The following is a 22,501-nucleotide window of genomic DNA, read 5'->3' on the forward strand; positions in this document are numbered from 1 at the left end:
AGCAACAGATGTCAAGACATTTCTCAGGGCACTAACTTACGAGATACTATATTTGCAAATTTTTCAGATGGGAAGCAGGTTTCCCCTAATTCAGTTTGTTGCACTTTTGGACGAAAAATTTTTCCCAAACTATCAAAAAGAATTCCCAAAGTTTTTTCAAACAAGAACAACTTGAAAATGAACTGTGTAACATAAACGCTGACGAGACAAAACACTTATCTCCAAGAATCCCCTTAAAGTACATTGCCAACAATGATTTAGACTCTGTTAATGAGGAAACTTCGAAGTTCAAAAGGCTCTGAGCACTATGGGACTTAACATCAATGGTCATCAGTCCCCTAGTACTTAGAACTACTTAAACCTAACTAACCTAAGGACATCACACAACAACCAGCCATCACGAGGCAGAGAAAATCCCTGACCCCGCCGGGAATCGAATCCGGGAACCCGGGCGCGGGAAGCGAGAACGCTACCGCACGGCCACGAGATGCGGGCAAACTTCGAACTTCCTGCGTTTGATTTGACCCTACCCGCAACTACAGCAACCAGTGAACGAAGCATGAGTGCTCTTAAACGAGTGAAGAATTATTCATTACGCCGCGAGAAGTTGAAAATGCACATCGAATGAAGAATTATTTAAGGAATTCAATGTCCAACATCTGGCTGTCATGTTTGAGCACGTTAGCCATAGAAAAGACACTACCTGGATGATCAGATCTTTGTAGACCGAGTTGTAGACTTATTCGTGGAAAAAAAAGGCGCATTGCACTTGTGTACAAGAAAACATAAGTGCTTCTTCTCTTGCTGCTGGAGTTCAACAAATTTGTCATCGTTTCTTGAACAAGTTAGTTATTATTATTATTATTAGTGGCGGTGGTAGTGGTAGTAGTAGTAGCTGTTGTTGTTTTATTTGATGCTTTTTGTGTAATTTGTTTTAATTATTGTTTATTGTACCATTTTGTCTCCCTATAATAACTGCAGTCTCCCCAACCTTTACAACCACGCTACGCCACTGGTCAAAATATAGTGCACTGTCGAGTGCTGCACAGGTGCTGGTGTGGAAGTCTTGCATATGATCTCTGGAAACTGTCTGAGGAGCTGTGTAAATGGAGGATCACCAGTAACCACTCATACTACTGTGTCTTCCACACAACGCAATCGACCTTGGCTTGCTAGGTTGCTAGTAATGTAAAGAAGGCGTCAGTGACGGAGGTCAGGCAGGAGTCCATAAAATGATAAAAAATCCGCTTCAAGTATCTGCGTCGATATAAGTCAACGGGGACAGTTGAAAATGTGTGCCCCGACCGGGACTCGAACCTGGGATCTCCTGCTTACATGGCAGACACTCTATCCAGCTGAGCCACCGAGGACGCAGAGGACAGTGCGGTTGCAGGGACTTACCGCTGTCACGCTCTTGACGTATATCAATGCCTGTGTGCAGCTAGGGGTATTCGTTTCATTGTAATTTCATTCTAACGAGCTGCATGGTCACCGATGGTATCTGTTCTTCCGGCCGTGTCCACCTTTACATATACACTACTGGCCATTAAAATCGCTACACCAAGAAGAAATGCAGATGATAAACGTGTACACATTGGACAAATATATTATACTAGAAATGACATGTGATTACATTCTCACGGAATTTCGGTGCACAGATCCTGAGAAATCAGTACCCAGAACCACCACCTCTGGCCGTAATAATAGCCTTTATACGCCTGGCCATTGAGTCAAACAGAGCTCGGATGTCGTGTACAGGTACAGCTTCAGCACGATACCGCAATTCATCAAGAGTAGTGACTGGCGTATTGTGACGAGCCAGTTGCTCGGCCACCATTGGCCAGACGTTTTCAATTGGTGAGAGATCTGGAGAATGTGCTGGCCAGGGCAGCAGTCGAATATTTTCTGTATCCATAAAGGCCCGTACAGCACCCGCAACATGCGGTCGTGCATTATCCTGCTGAACTGTAGGGATTCGCAGGGATCGAATGAAGGGTAGAGCCACGGGTCGTAACACATCTGAAATGTAACGTCCACTCATCAGAGTGCCGTAAATGCGAACAAGAGGTGACCGAGACGTGTAACCAATGGTAGCCCATACCATCACGCCGGGTGATACGCCAGTATGGCAATGACGAATACACGCTTCCAATGTGCGTTCACCGCCATGTCGCCAAACACAGATGCAACCAACATGATGCTGTAAACTTAACCTGGATTCATCCGAAAAAAGGACGTTTTGCCATTTGTGCACCCAGGTTCGTCGCACCCAGGTTCGTCGTTGAGTATACCATCGCAGTCACTCTTGTCTGTGATGCAGCGTCAAGGGTGACCGCAGCCACGGTCTCCGAGCTGATAGTCAGTCCATACTGCTGCAAACGTCGTCGAACTGTTCGTGCAGATGGCTGTTGTCTTGCAAACGTCCCCATCTGTTGACTCAGGGATCGAGACGTGGCTGCACGATCCGTTACAGCCATGCGGATAAGATACCTGTCATCTCTACTGCTAGTGATACGAGGCCGTTGGGATTCAGCACGGCGTTCCGTATTACCCTCCTGAACCCACCGATTCCATATTCTACTAACAGTCACTGGATCTCGAGTAACGCGAGCAGCAATGTCGCGATACGATAAACCGCAATCGCGGTAGTCTACAATCCGACCTTTATCAAAGTCGGAAACGTGATGGTACGCATTTCTCCTCTTTACACGAGGCATCACAACAACGTTTCACCAGGCAACGCAGGTCAACTGCTGTTTTTGTATGAGAAACCGGGTGGAAACTTTTCTCGTCTCAGCACTTTGTAGGTGTTGCCACAGGTGCCAACCTTGTATGAATGCTCTGAAAAGCTAATCATTTGCATATTACAGCATCTTCTTCCTGTCGGTTAAATTTCCCGTCTGTAGCACATCTTCGTGGTGTAGCAATTTTAATGGCCAGTAGTGTACATAACTGTACTTCGTTTCGTCTGCGGCTATGTGCGCTAGCACAAATTGCCTTTGTACTGGAGCAAACCACAGCACGGGATTGTGTTGCCAAAACGGTGGCGGTTTTACTGTCACGCGATCAATTGCTGCGCCAGTAGACACTTCTGCAGTTGGTGGTGTGTCTGCCATTCGGCGTGGCGCATATCGACATTGGATGTGTATGTATTGCCCATGCGAATAATCAGCATGACGGTATACTTGTCACTTTTCGTTAACTCATAATAGTTATCAAGCCGGCCGCTGTGGTCGAGCTTCAGTCCGGAACCGAGCAGCTGCTGCGGTCGTAAGTTCGAATCCTGCCTCGGGCATGAGTGTGTGTGACGTCCATAGGTTACTTAGGTTTAAGTAGTTCTAAGTCTAGGGGACTGATGACCTCAGATGTTTTAGTCCCATAGTGCTCAGAGCCATTTGAACCATTTTCAATAGTTATCACTTACACATATACATTTTGTTTGTGTATTCTTTTGTCAAGAACAATGCGAAGTTCAATAACTGGTGAACCATTAGCTACTGGAAGTATATCTTTTGGCTCCACAGTGTTTTCAGATCGTAAGAAGGGACAAAAATGGTTCAAATGGCTATGAGCACTATGGGACTTAACATCTGTGGTCATCAGTACCCTAGAACTTAGAACTACTTAAACCTAACTAACCTAAGGACATCACACACATCCATGCCCGAGGCAGGATTCGAACCTGCGACCGTAGCGGTCACGTAAGAAGGGACAGACGATTTCATCGCGAGGGTAGTGAATAAGGAAGTAAGGAATATTATAAAACCGTCTGATCTAGAAGCAAGGCAGGAGAGTAAAACAAGATTATATACTTGCTGCCTGTTATGCTGGAGGATCCCTACAATCCATTACAAAAAGTCGAAAAGGCATAATTTCCACAGGTATGACCCCCATGTGCTTCTGGTAAAAAGCGTCCGAGATGTGAAACACATAAGTTTCACTATCATTAATTGGATATGGATGTAATAAGAGAAGTTATACTACGTACATGTGGACATCACATTTCCACTACAAGCTAGAAACAGTCGAGAAGCCCTCATGAGTAAGAATGTTTTAACCGAATCGTCCCGAGGAGAAATAGCATTTCGGTGGTTGGTCGCATACTCACTATCAGCATTAATAAACGAATTATACGAGGGTAAGTCAAATGAAAACCTTAAATCTGTAATAACAAATCGAAATTTCGCGCCGTTATCCTGTAAGTTGGTAAGCGTGCTACGAACAGCGTGCAGATTGGCCTGTATGTGGCAGCGTAGTGCAGATGCACACAGACCGTCACAGTATCAGTATAAAGATGGCCGCCCCACTTGCTACTTGCGCCAGGGAAGAACAGCTTCGGTTATTCGGGTTGGTTTTTTTTTTTTTTTTTTTTTTTTTGCGTTGTGAAGGTGTGAAATCTATTTAACTTCACCGATGAATGAAGGGTCAGTATGGTGATGCATGTTTGTCACTGCAGCAAGTCTACGAATGGAGAAGGAAGTTCGCAAATGGTGTGACTTCAGTGGAAGGTACTCCTCCTCCAGGTTCAAGCACAACGAGTTGTGAGTGAACAGAAGGAAAACCGCCGAATGACACTGAATGACACTGCAGCATGTTTACAGATTAGTCATGGGTGAGCATGCCACATTGTGCATGATGTGCTCCAGATTCACAAAGTGTCTGCAAGATGGGTGCTACGGCAGCCGACTCCTGAAATGAGAGAACGACGTGTTTATGCTTGTGAAGAACTTCTTCGGCGTTTTGAACGAGAAGGTGATGGCTTCCTTGCGAGAATCGTTACTGGGGACGAAACCTGGGTTCACTTCCACCAACCGGAAACGAAGAGAGCGAGCAAGAAATGGCGCCATTCCTCATCAGCAAAACCAAAGAAGTTTCGAACAGAAGCATCAGCAGGGAAGGTTATGCTGACTTTTTTTTGGGACGAAAAAGGCGTCATTTTGGTGCATTACATGCCTAGAGAGACCACTGTCACCAGTACATCATACACAGATCTCCTAAAATATCATCTGTGGCCTGCAATCAAATCTAAGCGACGTGGATTGCTGTCAGCAGGTGTCCTTTTGCAACATGACAATGCAAGACCCCACACTGCCCGTACAACAGTTGCAACAATCACAGACCTGCATTTTGAGTGTCTTCCTCATCCACCATACTCACCAGTCCTTGCCCTGAGTGATATCCATATCTTTGGACCACTCAAAGACGCAATGGGAGGAAAGAACTTCCGTTCTGATAATAATAATGAGCGTATGGCATTGGTGGCCGGGAGACCCCTCGCTGAGTGTTCGGCCGCCGCTCCACAAGTTCTTTAACGCCACCACGGCGACTTGCGAGTGAATGAGGAAGAAATGATGATGAAAGACACGCCCAGTCATCTCGAGGCAAAGAAAATTCCTGACCTCGCCGGGATTCGAACTCGGGACTCCGTGAGCGGGAAGCGAGAACGCTACCGCAAGACCACGAGCCGCGGAGGGCGTTCTCCTAACGAGATACGTCACGCGGTGCATGAGTGGTTGAGCGGACTACCAAAAGAATTTTTTTTCTAAAGGAATTTATGCACTTTGTAAGCGCTGGAGGACTTGCATTGTCCTTGATATTTGTACCATTTCCACACAATAAATAATATTTTAAAAAATATTTAAGGTTTTCATTTGACTCACCCTCGTACAACAGGCTACGCAAATGAAGTAGTGGTTGGTATTATTACGAAAGTGTGAGTATCGTGAAAGAGTGTGGTGATTAGATATATTTAATTTGTTGAAATGCATTGCTGACAAAGACAGATCTACTTTCATGACAGTATTTTCGAACGACATGAACTCTTCCTCTCACAAGGCACACTTGGCTAACTTCCGCATTCCTGTCGCACGCATTACTCTCAGCTGCTGAAGATACACTGACCATCGTGTTGCGGGACGGCCGGCGTGGCCGAGCGGTTCTAGGCGCTACAGTCTGGAACCGCGCGACCGCTACGGTCGCAGGTTCGAATCCTGCCTCGGGCATGGATGTGTGTGATGTCCTTAGGTTAATTAGGTTTAAATAGTTCTAAGTTCTAGGGGACTGATGACCACAGATGTTAAGTCCCATAGTGCTCAGAGCCATTTGAACCATTGTGTTGTGCCACGTTTACTTCTACCAATAATAACCATTTTATTCACGAATCACGCGCTGTCAGTTTGGCAAGGCGCAGATGAGGCATGTGAGTGTCATACCGCTCAGACGAAGAAAAGGAAAAAAATCCTCTGGTAAGTTTCCATTCCAGTCGCCCAGTGTTAAAAATACGATGGGTTATGGGATTCAACCAGAATTCCAACAAAATTGGTGATTTACTTTTGTGTGAACTGTTAACAGTTTTTCATTCGAAGAAGCATCACCATTTGCGAGTAACGGCGTAATTTCTCTTGCTGGCAGATTTTATGGTACTTATTTTGCCAAAACGCAGTATAATTTGCACGAACTCTTTTTTTGCAGCAGCTATTGTGACAGAATTCTGAAACAGAGTGTCTCTCATTAAACAAGTAACTGGCGTCCAGAGAGCTTAATAGCTTACGAAAAACCTCGTTGTGTCGGTTTGTGGTAACATAAGAGGAGAAATTTCATGTTTATTTTCATACTAGGGAACTCTTGTATCACTAGCTGTCGATAACTCTTAAAGAATTAACAGTAACTGCAATGAAAAAAATAAAATTGAAAGTACTTCTGATACATCGTCGAAGATTAGAAAGTTTAGTGTGTTTCCGAACTGGCAAAGTACTTTCCTCCTTGTGTACCATCACTCGCCAAAATCTCGTTTCGATGTCTTGAGCAGTTTAGGAGATATGAGGGAAGTAAGAATATTTCATTCCCGTAGGCGTGAGATCCGGGGGTGAATGTGCTACATAGAATCCATTTTCTCGAGATCCTCCAAGTCTAAACAAAAATTCAATATGTTAGCTCAATTTAATACGCAGCAACTTATGGTGTAATATGCACCGAAGCAAAATCATAGCGACCCCTAATTTTCGTTGCAAACTTTTTCAGTTTTGCGTAGTGTCTTACTAAAATGTGTACATATCGATAAGAATGGCCATTAGCGAGATGGTGGGCACTCCGCCACGAAGCTGACATATGACGCTACACGTAAGGCGAAAATCAAGTATTTTCAGTGAATAGTTTCTGTAAAATCGTTTGAGAAAGAAAACAGGTTGCGCACGCTTTCTGTCAGCGCAGAGCGTTCGCAAGTCGGCGCGTGAGAAGTTTGGTGTACGCGTCGCAATATGCGTTGGGCCCGCGCGACTTCGCATTACACTGTGTTACACTGCACTTTAGTAAGTACAAACTGAAGTAATTTTTTTCACATGTAAAAAAAGTTTATTTTGTTATGTTGTTGAACTTCCACTCCTATGAGTGTGAATCCTGAATCCTTCTTGGTCAAGCTGACAAAGTTTTATTAATTTATCTGTAAAATTGTAAGCAATAGAAATTAAAATGTGCTGTGGTGCCTCGTCCTGCTCCACCTCAAATAATAATAATCCATTCCAATATTTTCTCGGAAAACTTATTCAAAATTACCTTCAAAAAATTAATGAGAGCAATAATCACGTAATGTTAAATGTGGCTGTCTTTAAAACGGAATCGACTAGTCTAGTGTAATAATTCTGAGTGCCATTTGGCTCTAGTTTATTGACTACCACTTTAAAAATTGAACCTGCAGAATTAAGAGACGAAGTCCGAATATTAGGTTCGATAAATGAGATTTTCATACGGTCGCAGTTTCGAATCCTGCCTCGGGCATGAGTGTGTGTGATGTCCTTAGGTTAGTTAGGTTTAAGTAGTTCTAAGTTCTAGGGGACTGATGACCTGGGCTGTTAAGTCCCATAGTGCTCAGAGCCATTTTTGAGATTTTCATGTGATGAATACTGTTTAATAAACACGGGGTCGCGCAGTTGAACGGATCGATTCCACAAAGTTTATGATTCTAGCTGATATTTTCTAATTTCATGAAAGCTGAATGAAAATTTGCTGATATTTGAAAAGAGTAATATCCGCTACCGTCATTATATTCGGACTAAAACATTAATTTTATTATTTTCTTTATTAAGGTCTGTCAATTATATCATAACTTTTAATTAAAGAAGAGTGGGAACTTCTTACCCATTATAGAACTAGGCCATCTTAAAATGGCGTCGGTAAATCAGGATGTACTGAATTTAATCTTACGTACGTATGTAATTTCATGTCTTGTATTGTTGTGTATTTAAAAACTTGTTTTCTTTCTTTTCATGTCAAGCAGTTGAAAACAAGATGTAAGAGATAGCATATAGACCAAATCCATCCTGAAGGTAACAGAAAAATCTCTCAATTTTTTGAATAATAAATTACGCTTTTGTGTGCGTCACCAACAACGACAGATAAGAGAATTGATGTTCTATTACTTATCTTTGCTTGTTTCGTGCAGTCAGGACTTGATAAATGATGAGATGTGCCCCACAATGGCATAGAATATTTTTTTCCAAAATTTTTACTCATGGAGGATAAAGGAATTTTCAGTCGAGTTTACGGTCGATAAGATGGCCGAATATTCGAGCAGAACTTCCAATCCGTAGCAAATATTTTGGTACCTGTCTTCCAAAAAATTAATTCCAAATAAAAGCATTAATACTCTATACACGCGCACGCGCTCGTATATAGAGTTTTAATTTTAATGCTTTTATTTGGAATTAATTTTCTGGAAGACAGGTACCAAAATATTTGCTACGGATTGGAAGTTCTGAGCGAATATTCGGCCATCTTATCGACCGTAAACTTGTTTTCGCTTGTGTTGTGTTTAATAAAATAACTTACTGCATTACCTAAAAAATATTCTTTAAATACAACACGTGCATTTGACAAACTCCGTGTTCGTGTGTTAATGTAAAATAATCTATAAAAATGCTAATGTTCTTTTCCATTCTTAAATCTTCGAAATTATTTCACCAATTGCTTTCATATGACAGAATGTTGCCATCGAATTCGCGTATTTGCTCATACGCAGCAATGAAGATACGACTGCGTAAAGTTATAATAGGGTATTTGACTGTTCAGGAAATCATTTTATATTGTTAATTGCGTCAGTATCTGTTTGAATCTGCTGACCGTAACATTTATATTCTTACTGTATGAGAGAATGGATTGTGAATGAATCCACAGACCTTATTTTCTTGTACGTTATTACATTATATTACATTTGGCTAGTTAATGTTTCTTCACTTTCCGCAACAAAAGTGAGAAGAAAGCCGAATGGGGGAGAAGCGTTCACCCAGATCGAAAACGTGCAAATGTAGAATAAAAGGGACTGTCGTACGGTTCTCACTATTTGCAACTAATGAGAATATTTTCAAGTATTCCTTCGGTGTTCATCGCTTCATTATCAACACCATCTCTTTGCAAATTGCCACTAGAAACAACATCTTAAATACGCTCTGCAGGGAAAGTGCTAAAAAAGGGACACAGATCGCTCATGCCTCAGCGAATAATATCGTTTTGTACGTAAGTATAGTTGTGTCTTCTGTAGTTTATTGACTAAATGGAAGAGTCTTCAAGGTCTCTTTTTGAATTGTTACATCAAACTGCGTGCCATTGTTCACATCTTCGACTTCAAGTAAAACATACTAGATACGCCGACGTAATCAGCCCCTAAAGCAGCCGGAAAAAAAAAATCGGTCACGCACCAGAAGGGGGGGGGGGGGGGGGGGGGGAATTGCCCCAACCCCTCACCCCCACTCTGGATCCGCCCCTGATTCGAGAGCATATGGGACATTATGGAAATACATCATCTGCGTCACCCACAAACAGCGTTCCGTCCCTGTACTGACGACCAAGTGCAACAGGCATGGAACTCTGCCACACAAACTAACATCCGGCACCCGTTCAACACAATGCATGCACATTTGCATGCTTGCGTTCAACATCCTGGCGGAGACAGCGGCTATTAATGTTCCAGCATTTCACATTTGCAATGGCTTATCCCGTGCTTACTTTAATCTGTGATATTGCAATGTAAATCACTCAAATGTGTTACCTAGGCAAATGTATTTCCGAAATTTCATTACCCAATATTATTATTTGCTGTTTGTTCTCTATACTTATCCATGAGAGTCTTCTGAAATACAGGCAATTTCAGATATTCATTTACTCATCAATTCATCATCGCCCAGCCCAATCCCCTTAGGATAAAAGTTGAAATTCGCAGAGGGCGTTGATGTTACACCGTAAGCGTCGTTTAGGATTTTTTAGAAATAGAGAATGAAATGTTTTTTTGAAAATATATCGCTATTAAGGCAATTTTGAAGCCAGACCTACGAAAATTGGTATTTGGCTTCTCGGTCAGAAATAAAGAAATAGCATTTTGGAAATTTAACCCCTATGGTGCTGAAAAAGCAGCTGACATTTTTTCTTGAAAATAAATCATTATTAAAAATTTAATAAAGAATTTTTAAAGCTACATTATAAGTGGTATATGATTACTGGGTTACAAACTAAAAAATGCGTGTTTCAGTGGGTTTTTAATTCAACCCATAAAGGGGTGAAATAAGGGATGAAACGTTTTATGAAAATATTTCACAGTGAACGCATTTTTAAAGGTAAAGCTTTAAACACTGGTATTTGATTTCTCATTTAGAAACGAAAAAATGTGAGTTTCACTGTTTTTGGAAATTCAACCCCCAATGGGGTGAAATAGGGCCAGACTGATTCAATGACTCATCGCCCAGCCCAAACAACGAAGGACAGAACCTTGAAATTTGGAAAGGGTGTGGATGTTATACTGTAGCCACCGGTGACAAATGGATTGTTCGAAATTCCACTCCTAAGAGGGTGAAATTGGAAACGAAAGATTTTGAAAATATGTCACTATTAAGGCAACTTTCAAGGTTGTTGTTGTTGTTGTCTTCAGTCCTGAGACTGGTTTGATGCAGCTCTCCATGCTACTCTATCCAGTGCAAGCTGCTTCATCTCCCAGTACCTACTGCAACCTACATCCTTCTGAATCTGCTTAGTGTGTTCATCTCTTGGTCTCCCTCTACGATTTTTACCCTCCACGCTGCCCTCCAATGCTAAATTTGTGATCCCTTGATGCCTCAAAACATGTCCTACCAACCGATCCCCTCTTCTAGTCAAGTTGTGCCACAAACTTCTCTTCTCCCCAATCCCATTCAATACCTCCTCATTAGTTACGTGATCTATCCACCTTATCTTCAGCATTCTTCTGTAGCACCACATTTCGAAAGCTTCTATTCTCTTCTTGTCCAAACTAGTTATCGTCCATGTTTCACTTCCATACATGTACACTCCATACAAATACTTTCAGAAACGACTTCCTGATACATAAATCTATATTCGATGTTAACAAATTTCTCTTCTTCAGAAACGCTTTCCTTGCCATTGCCAGTCTACATTTTATATCCTCTCTCCTCTCTACTTCGAGTATCATCAGTTATTTTGCTCCCCAAATAGCAAAACTCCTTTGCTACTTTATGTGTCTCATTCCCTAACCTAATTCCCTCAGCATCACCGGAGTTAATTCAACTACATTCCATTATCCTCGTTTTGCTTTTGTTGATGTTCATCTTATATCCTCCTTTCAAGACACTGTCCATTCCGTTCAACTGCTCTTCCAAGTCCTTTGCTGTCTCTGACAGAATTACAATGTCATCGGCGAATCTCAATGTTCTATTTCTTCTCCATGAATTTTAATACCTACTCCAAATTTTTCTTTTGTTTCCTTTACTGCTTGCTCAATATACAGATTGAATAGCATGGGGGAGAGGATACAACCCTGTCTCACTACTTTCAAGGTAGTAATACGTAAATTCTCTGTCACAAATTAAAAAATACTTGTTTCAGCACTTTTTGAAATTCACTCTCTAGGGAGGTAAAATAGGGAGTGAAGATATTTTTTTTAAAAAAATAAAGTTACCAAAAAGACTACTACAGCAATTTAAAGCTACATCTATAAAAACTGTATTTCACTTTTTGGTTAGAAATTAAAAAAAGGACGTGTTTCAGTGTTTTTGGAAGTTCAGTACTCTAAGGGAGTCAAACAGAGGATGAAAAGTTTTACGAAATTATTCCATTATGAAAGCGTTTTCAAATCTAAATCTACCAAAATTGGTATTTATCTTCTCGGTTAGATACAAAGAAACGTGTTAGGAGACGAAAAAAAGTAAACGTCACCACAAGAACGCAAATGGCATGATTAACAAAAATCTTGGAATCCAGCTATCTGAACCGCTGTTTCGTCAGACGTACATTCGGAAAATATCATGCTTCACGGGCCTTAATTAGCGCGAAAACTTTAGACGGTGTTGTAATGTGAAGAAGTAGGATTAAAGAACAGACCATACAGTTTATGCCAGCAAAACAGGGGGCACTAATCTAGTTACACACACACAGATAATTTTACAGTAACAATGTAGAAGCTAATTTCAAAAATAATAAATTTTCTGTCTGTACGTAGTGAAATTCAAATCACTTATTACATTACTATGCAAAAGCGTCCCATTTATGTGAGTCAAATTAAGAATAATTTCTGAAAACAATAAGCGTCAATGCTTTGCATCTTTGATAGGGCTCATGTTAATATAAACCACAATGTGGTAACTCATTTGATTATTATTGTTGAAGAAAAATGATAGGTCTTACTGTAAAGACATGTGTCATAATCTTCTGTCACTTGCACATATATTTATGCATAATTACAGTGGTCATTTCATGTTCTTTAAATTTGTGTAAATATCCCTATACACGTCCTTACTTATGCGTAAGATGTGCTGAAGTGCGTCATAGGTAGGGTTGGCATCTGTCCTCATATATCGGGACTGTCGCTGTTAAGGACTTTCTTGCCCCGACAAGACACAATTTTGTCCCTATTTTGCAAGATTGTTTCACAAAAGGCGTTGCATGTTGCGTATGCTCTATCGCCATTACAAGCACCCCCTACATCTAGCGCAATCTTTCGAGCAAATACCATACTTGTCCAGTAGTACGGGGTTGAATACTAATTACGTTTTTTACTTCATTCCTACACCACCATCTCAGAGCGTGCCGAAGTACCGCATGATGTTAATTCGGTGCTAGCTGTGGCAGTTTTGTACCTCGATTGTGCTTCATTTATGTGAAGCTCATTGATGTTTATCTAACACGATAGGTCATACACACACGCAAAAATTTTCACTCGTCGTACAAGGACAGTGATTTCCTTAGCGTTTACAGAATTTATTGAACACAGCATATACACTCCGGTACACTTATGTAAAGTTAGGCCTCATAGTCAAACACGGTCACGTGCATAATTTTGATTGCGAATGAAGGAACTTCTGAACATGCAAAATGTTTAATGACAATTGTGTAAGTACACCACTTGTATGTAACGACGTAAACAATCTGAGAGGACATTCGAGGTGAATAGAATACGTGCACTCCTATCAAGAGCATTATACAAGAAGCTGATAGCGATAAGCCTTGCAGTATAAACGAAAATACGTTCATTCACAATGACTTCCTCAGTCAAAGTGAAAAACAGAGTAAGTGCTATCTTGACCACACAGTTGCTCTGTGTTGTGTAAAGAACAAGAAATTTTCCATCTAGTGAGTCGAAATGGACGGCAGATCTATTGCGAACTCTTTAAATCAGTGACACTTTTCCCTTACCCTGTCTGTAGTCACGGTATGTTACGTCTAGCCTGCAGAAGTGCGTGAAGCGACGTCAATGTACACAAATTCAGTCTCCTATTCAGAAATCGCGTGTTGCCTGCTCCGTACACTGAACATAGGAAACCCGCTGTACCAGTAGAAAGCGGCTGTAAGGAACGCTTTACCTGGGATTGTTGCCAAGGTGCGCCAACCGCCAGATTATTGGAAGTATGAAAATTTACGAAACTCTGTGCAGTTTTCTACCTAACAACAGGCAATTACACATTGCGTATGTACTTATTAACCTGCATAAATTTGAAAAAAAATATACATGAAAGGAAATGGAAACTGTGTATGTAATACGTCTCAGACAAGAATGAAATACGGAACATAACAATCAGTCGATATGACAATGCAAACGAAAAACACCCACACAGCTGCACATTATGAGACAGATTCTGAATATTACGCTAAATAAGACTTTCTTTCATGTAAAGAATACTGTTTAATAACCACATGGTCATGCAATTGTTACATGGTTTGATTCCACAAAGGTTGTGAGTCTACCTGACATTACTAAATTTCATAAAAGCTGAATGAAAACGTCACAGATATTTAAAAGGAGTTATATATCCACTACAGTAATGGCACTTGGACTTGTAGTGAAGGCAAAGATTAATTTCATTGTTTTCTTTAATATTGTCTGCCCAATCTATCATAACTTTTAATTAAGGAAAGGTGGAAACTACTTATTCAGTAGCAGTAGTAGGCCATAGTAAAATTTCGTCCCGAGTTCATTTTTATGGATGACAATGCATGACCGCATTGGGCAGTGCAGGTGGAGGAGGACTTAAAACAAGAGGATATTCTATGAATGGACTGGCTTGCCAATTCCCCTGACTTAAATCCCGTGGAACATGTAAGGGATGCATTGGGGAGAGGTACTACAGCACATCCACATGAGTCAACGACCGCCCAGCAACTGTCAACTGAACTGGAGGAGGAATGGAATGTACTACCACAAAAACTCCTTATCACCCTTGTACCAGCATGGTAGCACATTGTAGAGCATGCATTGCTGTTGGTGGTGTGATGTCCAGAGGGCAATCACGAATTCCGGTGATTTCAGTGTAAACATTTTGTTTGAATTACAGGTGTCATTTCTGTCGGTCCCATTGCATATTTATTTCAGTCACATTCATTTCTGTCGGTCCCATTGCATATTTATTTCAGTCACATTCTGTGGTATACTGTAGCAGTTATTTCTACATACGATCCAAGTTTCATTGGGCTATGTTACTTGCCAGAAGTGGCGGCTCGTGAGTATACATTCTGGATGTTCGCCAACTTTTAAATTCAGATAAATTTGAGAGTGTGAGCTTAATAGCATCTGTTGTATAACAGTTTGGCTTATCAACAAGTTTATACAACTACAGTCACTGCCAATAATAGCTTATCTGACAAAAGAAAGAATTTTTTGTGGAATTTTGTTGTTTTGTACATATTTCAGTAAAGTTTGGATCAATAACCAAATAGTGTGTAAGCTTTCGCAACTCTCCATTTCATATTTTTGCGTACATAGGAGTTATCGTGTTCTTCCAATTTTTTTAAAATTTTTTTTTCTTCCGGAGAAATGTACAAGATCCCAGCAGATGCATTAGTTCACAAATATACTTCTGGGCTGAAAATCAGATATTCTTATGCTCCATCCCCACAACAACCTGCAGTAACAGTACACTTACTTGTTCAAATGTTCAGTTGAAGTCACACTTATTTGATTTTTGTGACTCTCTCAATCAAAGCATCTGTTCTTGGAGTCCCTAGTTCCTTTGCAGCTTCTCCCAGTAATTTACTTGTCTGTTCACAGAATGAGATTTTCACTCTGTAGCAGAGTATGTGCTGTTATGAAAATTCCTGACTCATTGAAGACATGTGCCGAACCAAGACACGAACTCGGGACCTTTGTCTTTCTCGGGCAAATGTTCTACCAACTGAGCTACCTAACACAACTCGCGACCCGTCCTCACAGCTTTACTTTTCGATTTGTGTTTAAAATAGATTCAACATAGTTCGTGTTTACAGTGGATATAAAAGCCAATTCCTGCACAGTGAACAACCAAGTCCAAACACAAAGTGTCATTTGTGGAAGTAATTAAACTCAATTAGTAATGTCTACCAACTTGGTTTCGTATATACAATGTAGCCCTACAGCACAGATAAACCTGACTCACCATGAGATCAACAGATTTCAGAAGCACGAATAAATTCGATACTGTCACAGTTGACTGTGATGTGCTTTAGGCCCTTATGATTCTCAGTGTCTCAAATGGATTACTGTATGATAATGCTCATAACATAATATACAGTAACTCATTCACAAACCCACAAAATATGTTTACTGTCAGCAGAACTTTAACATATACTGATGTCCAATCTAATTTTAATACAGTATATAGTGAGCAAATAGTATGCCTGAGGAGTGTACTATCATCTAGCAGGATTTATGCCGAGCAAATGGGGATAAAAGTCTGTCACAGTGCACTACCTCCTGGTGGCACTGATGTGAACTTCTAGTTGACTTGCAAGGACTATCTGTGCACATCGTGAACCGAGCACATTGTTTATCAAATCCGTATGTATTTGGCCGTAAGGCAATTACGACACACAAGTTGCACATACGCAAAAGCTTCTAAAAACATGCATAACTGAAGGTATGCTCTCGATCATGATGTCCAGTTACACGGAGTCTAGAGGATCAGTAACGTGGTAGATCTAAATGCCATATCTTTCAGATTGCAGTACCTATGTTATGCTTAACAGCATCAAAGAAAAATAGCCCAAAAATGTACAGGGTGTCAAAAGTTAGGGTGTTCATGTGCCCTTGTGGTCTTACACAGCAGCCATCACTGCTTGGTAGTGATGCTTCATGCGAAAGCTACTTTAGTCCTTAAGTTTTACACAGCAATATATATTTATTATAGTTTCTCTTAATCATATTTTGTTCATGCTTGCCACTCTCTATAATGGAGAAAACACTCCTTCTAGTCTATTGAAATTATTAGGTTATTCAGTGTCCACTTATTTTATGTGTATTAATATTACCTGTAGTCTATAATTTTGGTCATTTAAACTGTTTGCAGATCACACTCTAATTGTGTGTGTTCTCTCCCTACTTGGAAATGGAGCACCTCGAACAGGCACGATCGGCACAACCTTCTCCTCCACAATCGCAGATTAGTATGTTTCTACATCCCATTAGATGTAGATGTTTGGGATATGGACCTTGGGCTGTTAATAGATGCACATCAAGTTGGAGCTATGTCATCCATACTGAGCCTTTTACTAATGCTCGGGAATATACTGTATACTTGTCTTGCACTGTTTTTGGTGTTCCAGTCTGACTCTTCTGTCTAACTTCTGGGCTTATGAGTGTTTTATTAGTAATATGAGTTCTTGTGATATCATATACGTGGTTATCTTCTACATGCCTTAACAAAAACAATGCTGCCCCCCTCCCTCCTCCCAATGTACCATGATAATCATCAAAGAGACCCCAAGAATCACTCACTATTAACACAAGTAGTGCAAAAGGCATGAGTGGGACAGGAAAGAAGCTCCACTGAATTCATTGCACTATTGTTCTGCATCTCTCCAGTCGAAGGTGATTCAACCAGGTGCCAGCAGCAAAGCTTACAATAGCGCTGAAGACAACTTCGTGATATGACTGCACAACATGCAGAAGTAAATTACAGTTGACACTACCAGCATGGGCAGTCCTATGCATCATTTCAGCCGCTTTCTGATTAGGGGATTTTACGTGTTGTGGAAGGTTCCCTTTCTCACTCAGAATAATACCTAGAGAGACATAAAAACAGGGCTGCACTTTAGAAGGATCCAGTCCAACCTTAGGGATGGATATCTGGTGGGAGAAAGTCTTCCCTTCAGGGGTATGTATGAGGGTCATTTCAAAAGTAGTGCACACTTTAATATAGAATTGAAGAAAATAATTTATTGTACAAAGTACCTCTACAGGTCTTCAACATAATCTCCATTCCTGCTTATGACAGCTATCCAATGTTTTGGCACAGCCTGTATTCCGGATAGGCACCTTCATTGTTGAGTTGTCTGATCACTTGACGTCACCTCACTGGAAGCTCCATTAGTTGCATGAAAACGTTTTCCACAGTGTTGTCCCGTCAGTTTGGAAAACAAATCAAAATTTGTCAGGCTCATATCGGAACTGTATGGTGGGTGGGGAAGTGTTTCCCATCCATACTTGTCGAGTGTTTCTCTCACCGGTAGGGCAATACAGGTCTTTCATTACTGTACAGAATGAAGACACCGGCTGCAAGCACATCGGGCCTTCTTTGACAAATTTTCGAGTGCAAAACAGTTTGGAGAAACAGCTTGTAGTACGCGCCTGCTACAGATGTCCCGAGGGCCCCTCTATTTGAAGCTATGACTCCATTCGTGTCATACTCAAAGATCGTTATGAGTTTCACCTTTGATTGTTGGCAGCAGAATTTTTTCAGTCGAAGGGAGTCGAAACTTTTACATTGTCACAACTGATTCTTCAGTTGTGGCTCAAACTCTCATAGAGGTTTTGTCAAGTGCAACAATCCTTTGCAGAAACTGTTCCTCTATTCGATAATGCTGAAACCATTATTCTGTGATTCTTTTGCGATCTCCTTTTTGCTCTTCACTCAGATCGTGTGGAACTTGTCTTGCAGTGACTTTTCTTATTTTAACTTTTCAGTCACGACTCTGTAAACTAAAGGGACTGACATTCTGGCCTCGTATGCAACTTTCTCACATGTTTTTTGTAGATCCTCTTTCAAAATGTCATTAACAATAACTTGAGATGTGAAGTCTCTTGCATTTGCTGGCTTTCCACTTCTTGGGTTGTTCTCTCACGGGTGCTTACACAACCTTCACGGAAACGAGCACACCACCGTGATGACACTGTGCTACAATCCACTACACTATTACCAGATGCCTCTCTCAAAGCATTGTAAATTTCCATTGTTTTCTTTACACGTCAGGATTCGATTTTGACATAGGAACACTTGTCACCTCTTGTAATCCGACTTAACTCAGTTTCAGCTTGCATTTTAAAACTGAATAACTCACAACACAGCCACACGGACCTGCGGACACTTATACGACTGTGACATGTAAAGTCTCAGTCACGAATGACATGAATTTCAGCTTGATCATGCCAACGTAACGGTCACGCATGTGCAGTGTGCATGATTATTGAAATGACCCTCGTATATGGTTTTATGGAAAACTATAGCCAGTTTGTTGCCCGTACACCATCACTGCATCTGAACAGGCACCTCAGTCTTCTTTTCTTCTAGTCTCACTGTGGAGGCTGCAGACAGAGCAACTAGGGCATCATCCACATATGCAACGAAACCTTCAACAATATCTGTCTCATCTAATAGATGTTAAGAGTTTCAGTACTAAGATCCCAAAACAATGAACCACTTATGGAGTCTTTATATTTTTCCTTTTGAATCACTACTCTAAATTGCCAGGATCTTATCTATTTGCAACACCTCATTGAGTAATAGTGCCAAATTGGGTACTGTCAGTGGACCTATCATTCATGGAACCTCAGGGTAGATGTCAACCAGACCTGGTGCTTTTCCAGTTTTGGGTTTTTGAATGCGATAGCAACTTCTTCCTGAACGAAAGGTAACACCAACATCTGACTGCCATATTCATTATCTAGTTCACTTATAGCTAAGTTGTGCAAGCATTTCAATGCACATATTCGTGTCACATCAGGAAGTGTTTTGTAGCACATTTTAATTACCCTGTTTTCATAAAGCTTCACAGTATGTTCTGATTGGCCTTAAGTGCACTAGTAAGCTCTTCTCTTGATCTTACTTTCTGCCTGAGTATGCAAAGTTCAGGGCTTCCTGGGACAATACAGTGACTGTTTATTTTTTTCTTTGGTATATAAATATCCTGTGCTCTTTGCAATAGTTCAGTTAATGGCTGCACACTCAAGTATATATGTACTGGAATTGATTCCATTGGAAATTGTCTAACCCAATTATGCTTCCCTCTATTGTTGCTACTTTCTCTTTGCTGAAAATTGCATTAGGTTCACTAGATGTTAGACTTGGGGCACATGCCAGCTTTTAATCTTAGCTGCTGCTGTCCAGTTTGCTAAAGTTACATCTGTATTAGTAGCAACAACTGCTCATCCCTCAATTAAACTTGGCTGGCCCACTAGATTTACAACAATTAAGTCCAGTTCCTGTCCCCTATTGTATCACCTCATTTGTCAGTTTTCCTGCTGAGGCACACTGAGGATTTTTCACGTGCATCTGTAGCCACAAGGAGACATGCATCTCATGCATGGAGCTACTGTCCTGAACTTATCTACCATAAACCCTATATGATGAAAATACTGCATGTATGTGCTTACTACAACCCGATTTCTCTGTTTGTCCTTCTCTTCTTCTGTGACATATACTTGCCACATAGCTGTGCCACCTTAAGTCACAGTAAATTTCCTTCTGGTAACAACAACTGCAGACATATTAAGAAATAGAAAATTAATGAAACCATATATAAGAAATCTGAGGCTTCTGAATATGACAATCAGTTAAGATGGAAGAGAAAAATTATCAACTGCTCAAAAAATGTAGCCCAGCACACTTTGCACTGAGAACCATTTCTCACTTTGTTGTCAGATAAATAATGCCATTGTCATATTTTACATATTTCCATTCTTTAATCTTCCATGGTGTAATCTGCTGGGGAGTGCAGCAGGAATTGGAAAAGTTTCCAAACTTCAAAAGACAAGCCTGAGCTTAATATATATTATATCCTGCAGAGGTCTCAGGATACTTACTATTATATGCCTATATATCACTCGGTTATGATTTTGCAGCCACCAAAAGTGAATTCTTTGAGGGAAATTGTGACACTCACAACCACGATACAAGACCGGTGGAAAACTTCCACCTAGAGTCTGAAACTACAAAACAGTGTCACTGCGTCAGGTATAAAAGTAATAATTTACAAGTATTCAAAAGGAAACTAAAAATATTACTCGTACATCAAACTTTTTTTATAGAATCAATCACTTCTTGGAGTTATACGGCATTTCTTATTGTACAGGAAACTACTTAGGTAAACACACATTCTTAAAAGAAGAAATATGATACTTTTACTTATATCTAGGATATAAAAATGCATTTTTATTTAAATTGCGGTGGCAAAAATGTAAATTCATTTATGTAACTAGGATAAAAATTTGTACTTTCATTTATTCTCCATTTTTAAGCTTTCACTTAAGTGGCTTCTAGACCATCAATAATACTGGCAGTATTTCCCAGATATGCAATAATATTGACTAACTAAGACTGATTTTGAGAGGCTGCATAATAATATTAACACTTTGGAAATATAGTGGGTCAATTAAACTGTTTCCAATGCCAGTGTTTCATGATCTGGAAGACTGCAACTAACATCATACTGGCAAGATCTACATCTACCCCTGTACTCGGCAAACCATTGCAAGGTGTATGATACAGGGTATACTCCATTGTACCAGTTATTAGAGCTCTTCCTGTTCCATTCACACATAGAGCATGGGAAGAATAACTTTTTGAAGGCCTCTGTGTATGCAGTAATTATTGTAAACTTACCCTCACAATTCCTATGTGAATGATATGTAGGGGATTGTTGTATATTCCCAGAGTCATCATCTAAAGCTGTTTCTCGAATCTTTGTTAACAAACTGTCTCGGGATACTTTGCTTCTATCATCAAGAGTCTTCCAGTCTTTAGTATATCTATGACTTCTCTCACAGGTCAAACAAACCTGTGATCATTTATGCTGCCCTTCTCCAGATGCATTCAATGTCCCCTGTCAGTCCTATTTGGTACAGAGCCTACACACTTGAGCAGTATTCTAGAATTAGTGATTTGTAGGCAATTTCCTTTGTAGACTGATTGCACTTCCCCAGTATTCTATCAATACATCGAAGTCTACCACTTGTTTTACCCACAACTGAACCTATCTGATCATTCCATTTCGTATCACTAGAAAGTGTTACACCCACGTATTTACATGAGTTAGCTGATTCCAACAGTGATTCATTGATATTGTCATCAGATACTATTATTATTTTTTTTTTTTTTTTTTTTTTTTTTTTTTTGTATTGTGAAGAGTACAATTTAACATTTCTGAATATATAAAGCAAGTTGCCAATCTTTGCACCACTTTGACATCTTATGAAGATCTGACTGAATATTTATGCAGCTTCTTTCAGACAGTATGTCATCATAGATAACTGCATCATCTGCAAAAAGTCTGAGGTTACTATTAATATTGTCTGCAAGGTCATTAATGTACAACATGAACAGCAGGTATCCCTGGAGCACACTTGAAGTTACATCTACATCTGACGATGATTCTCTGTCCAAGGTAACATGCTGGGTCCTCCCTACAAAAAAGTCCTCAGTCCAGTCAAAGAATTCACTTGGTGCCCCATATGATCATACTGACGATAAGCATAGGTGTGGTACTGTGTCAAATGCTTTTCTGAAATCGAGAAATACTGGTTTTTGGAATCCATGCTGATTGGCACTGAGGAGGTCATCCTGCACAAGATACCTCACTATGTTTGAGCTATGAATATTCTAAGATTCTACAAAAAATCGATGTCAAGGATACTGGATGGTAGTTTTGTGGATCACTTACTTTTTTCCATAAACTGAGCACAGTTTTTCGTTCGTGGGATCTACAATTGATTATAGTTAGAAGAGGAGCTAACTCAGTCACAAATTCAGTGTAGAGTCTGATAAGGATTCCATCAGACCCTGGA

The 22,501-nt window shown here is 40.3% G+C and overlaps 1 protein-coding gene across 1 annotated transcript in view; it reads right to left on the reverse strand.

The window, feature by feature from the left end:
- The window catches only part of LOC126292235 (uncharacterized), a 149,864-nt gene extending 136,037 nt beyond the window's left edge, over window positions 1-13,827 (reverse strand). Inside the window, exon 1 of the mRNA XM_049986113.1 lies at window positions 13,669-13,827. The gene's annotated coding sequence lies outside the window, so the exon portion shown is untranslated. The remainder of the gene's footprint in view (window positions 1-13,668) is intronic.
- Between the last annotated feature and the right edge of the window lie 8,674 nt (window positions 13,828-22,501).

The sequence above is a fragment of the Schistocerca gregaria genome, chromosome 9 (genome assembly GCF_023897955.1).
Source record: "Schistocerca gregaria isolate iqSchGreg1 chromosome 9, iqSchGreg1.2, whole genome shotgun sequence".
Lineage (NCBI taxonomy): Eukaryota > Metazoa > Arthropoda > Insecta > Orthoptera > Acrididae > Schistocerca > Schistocerca gregaria.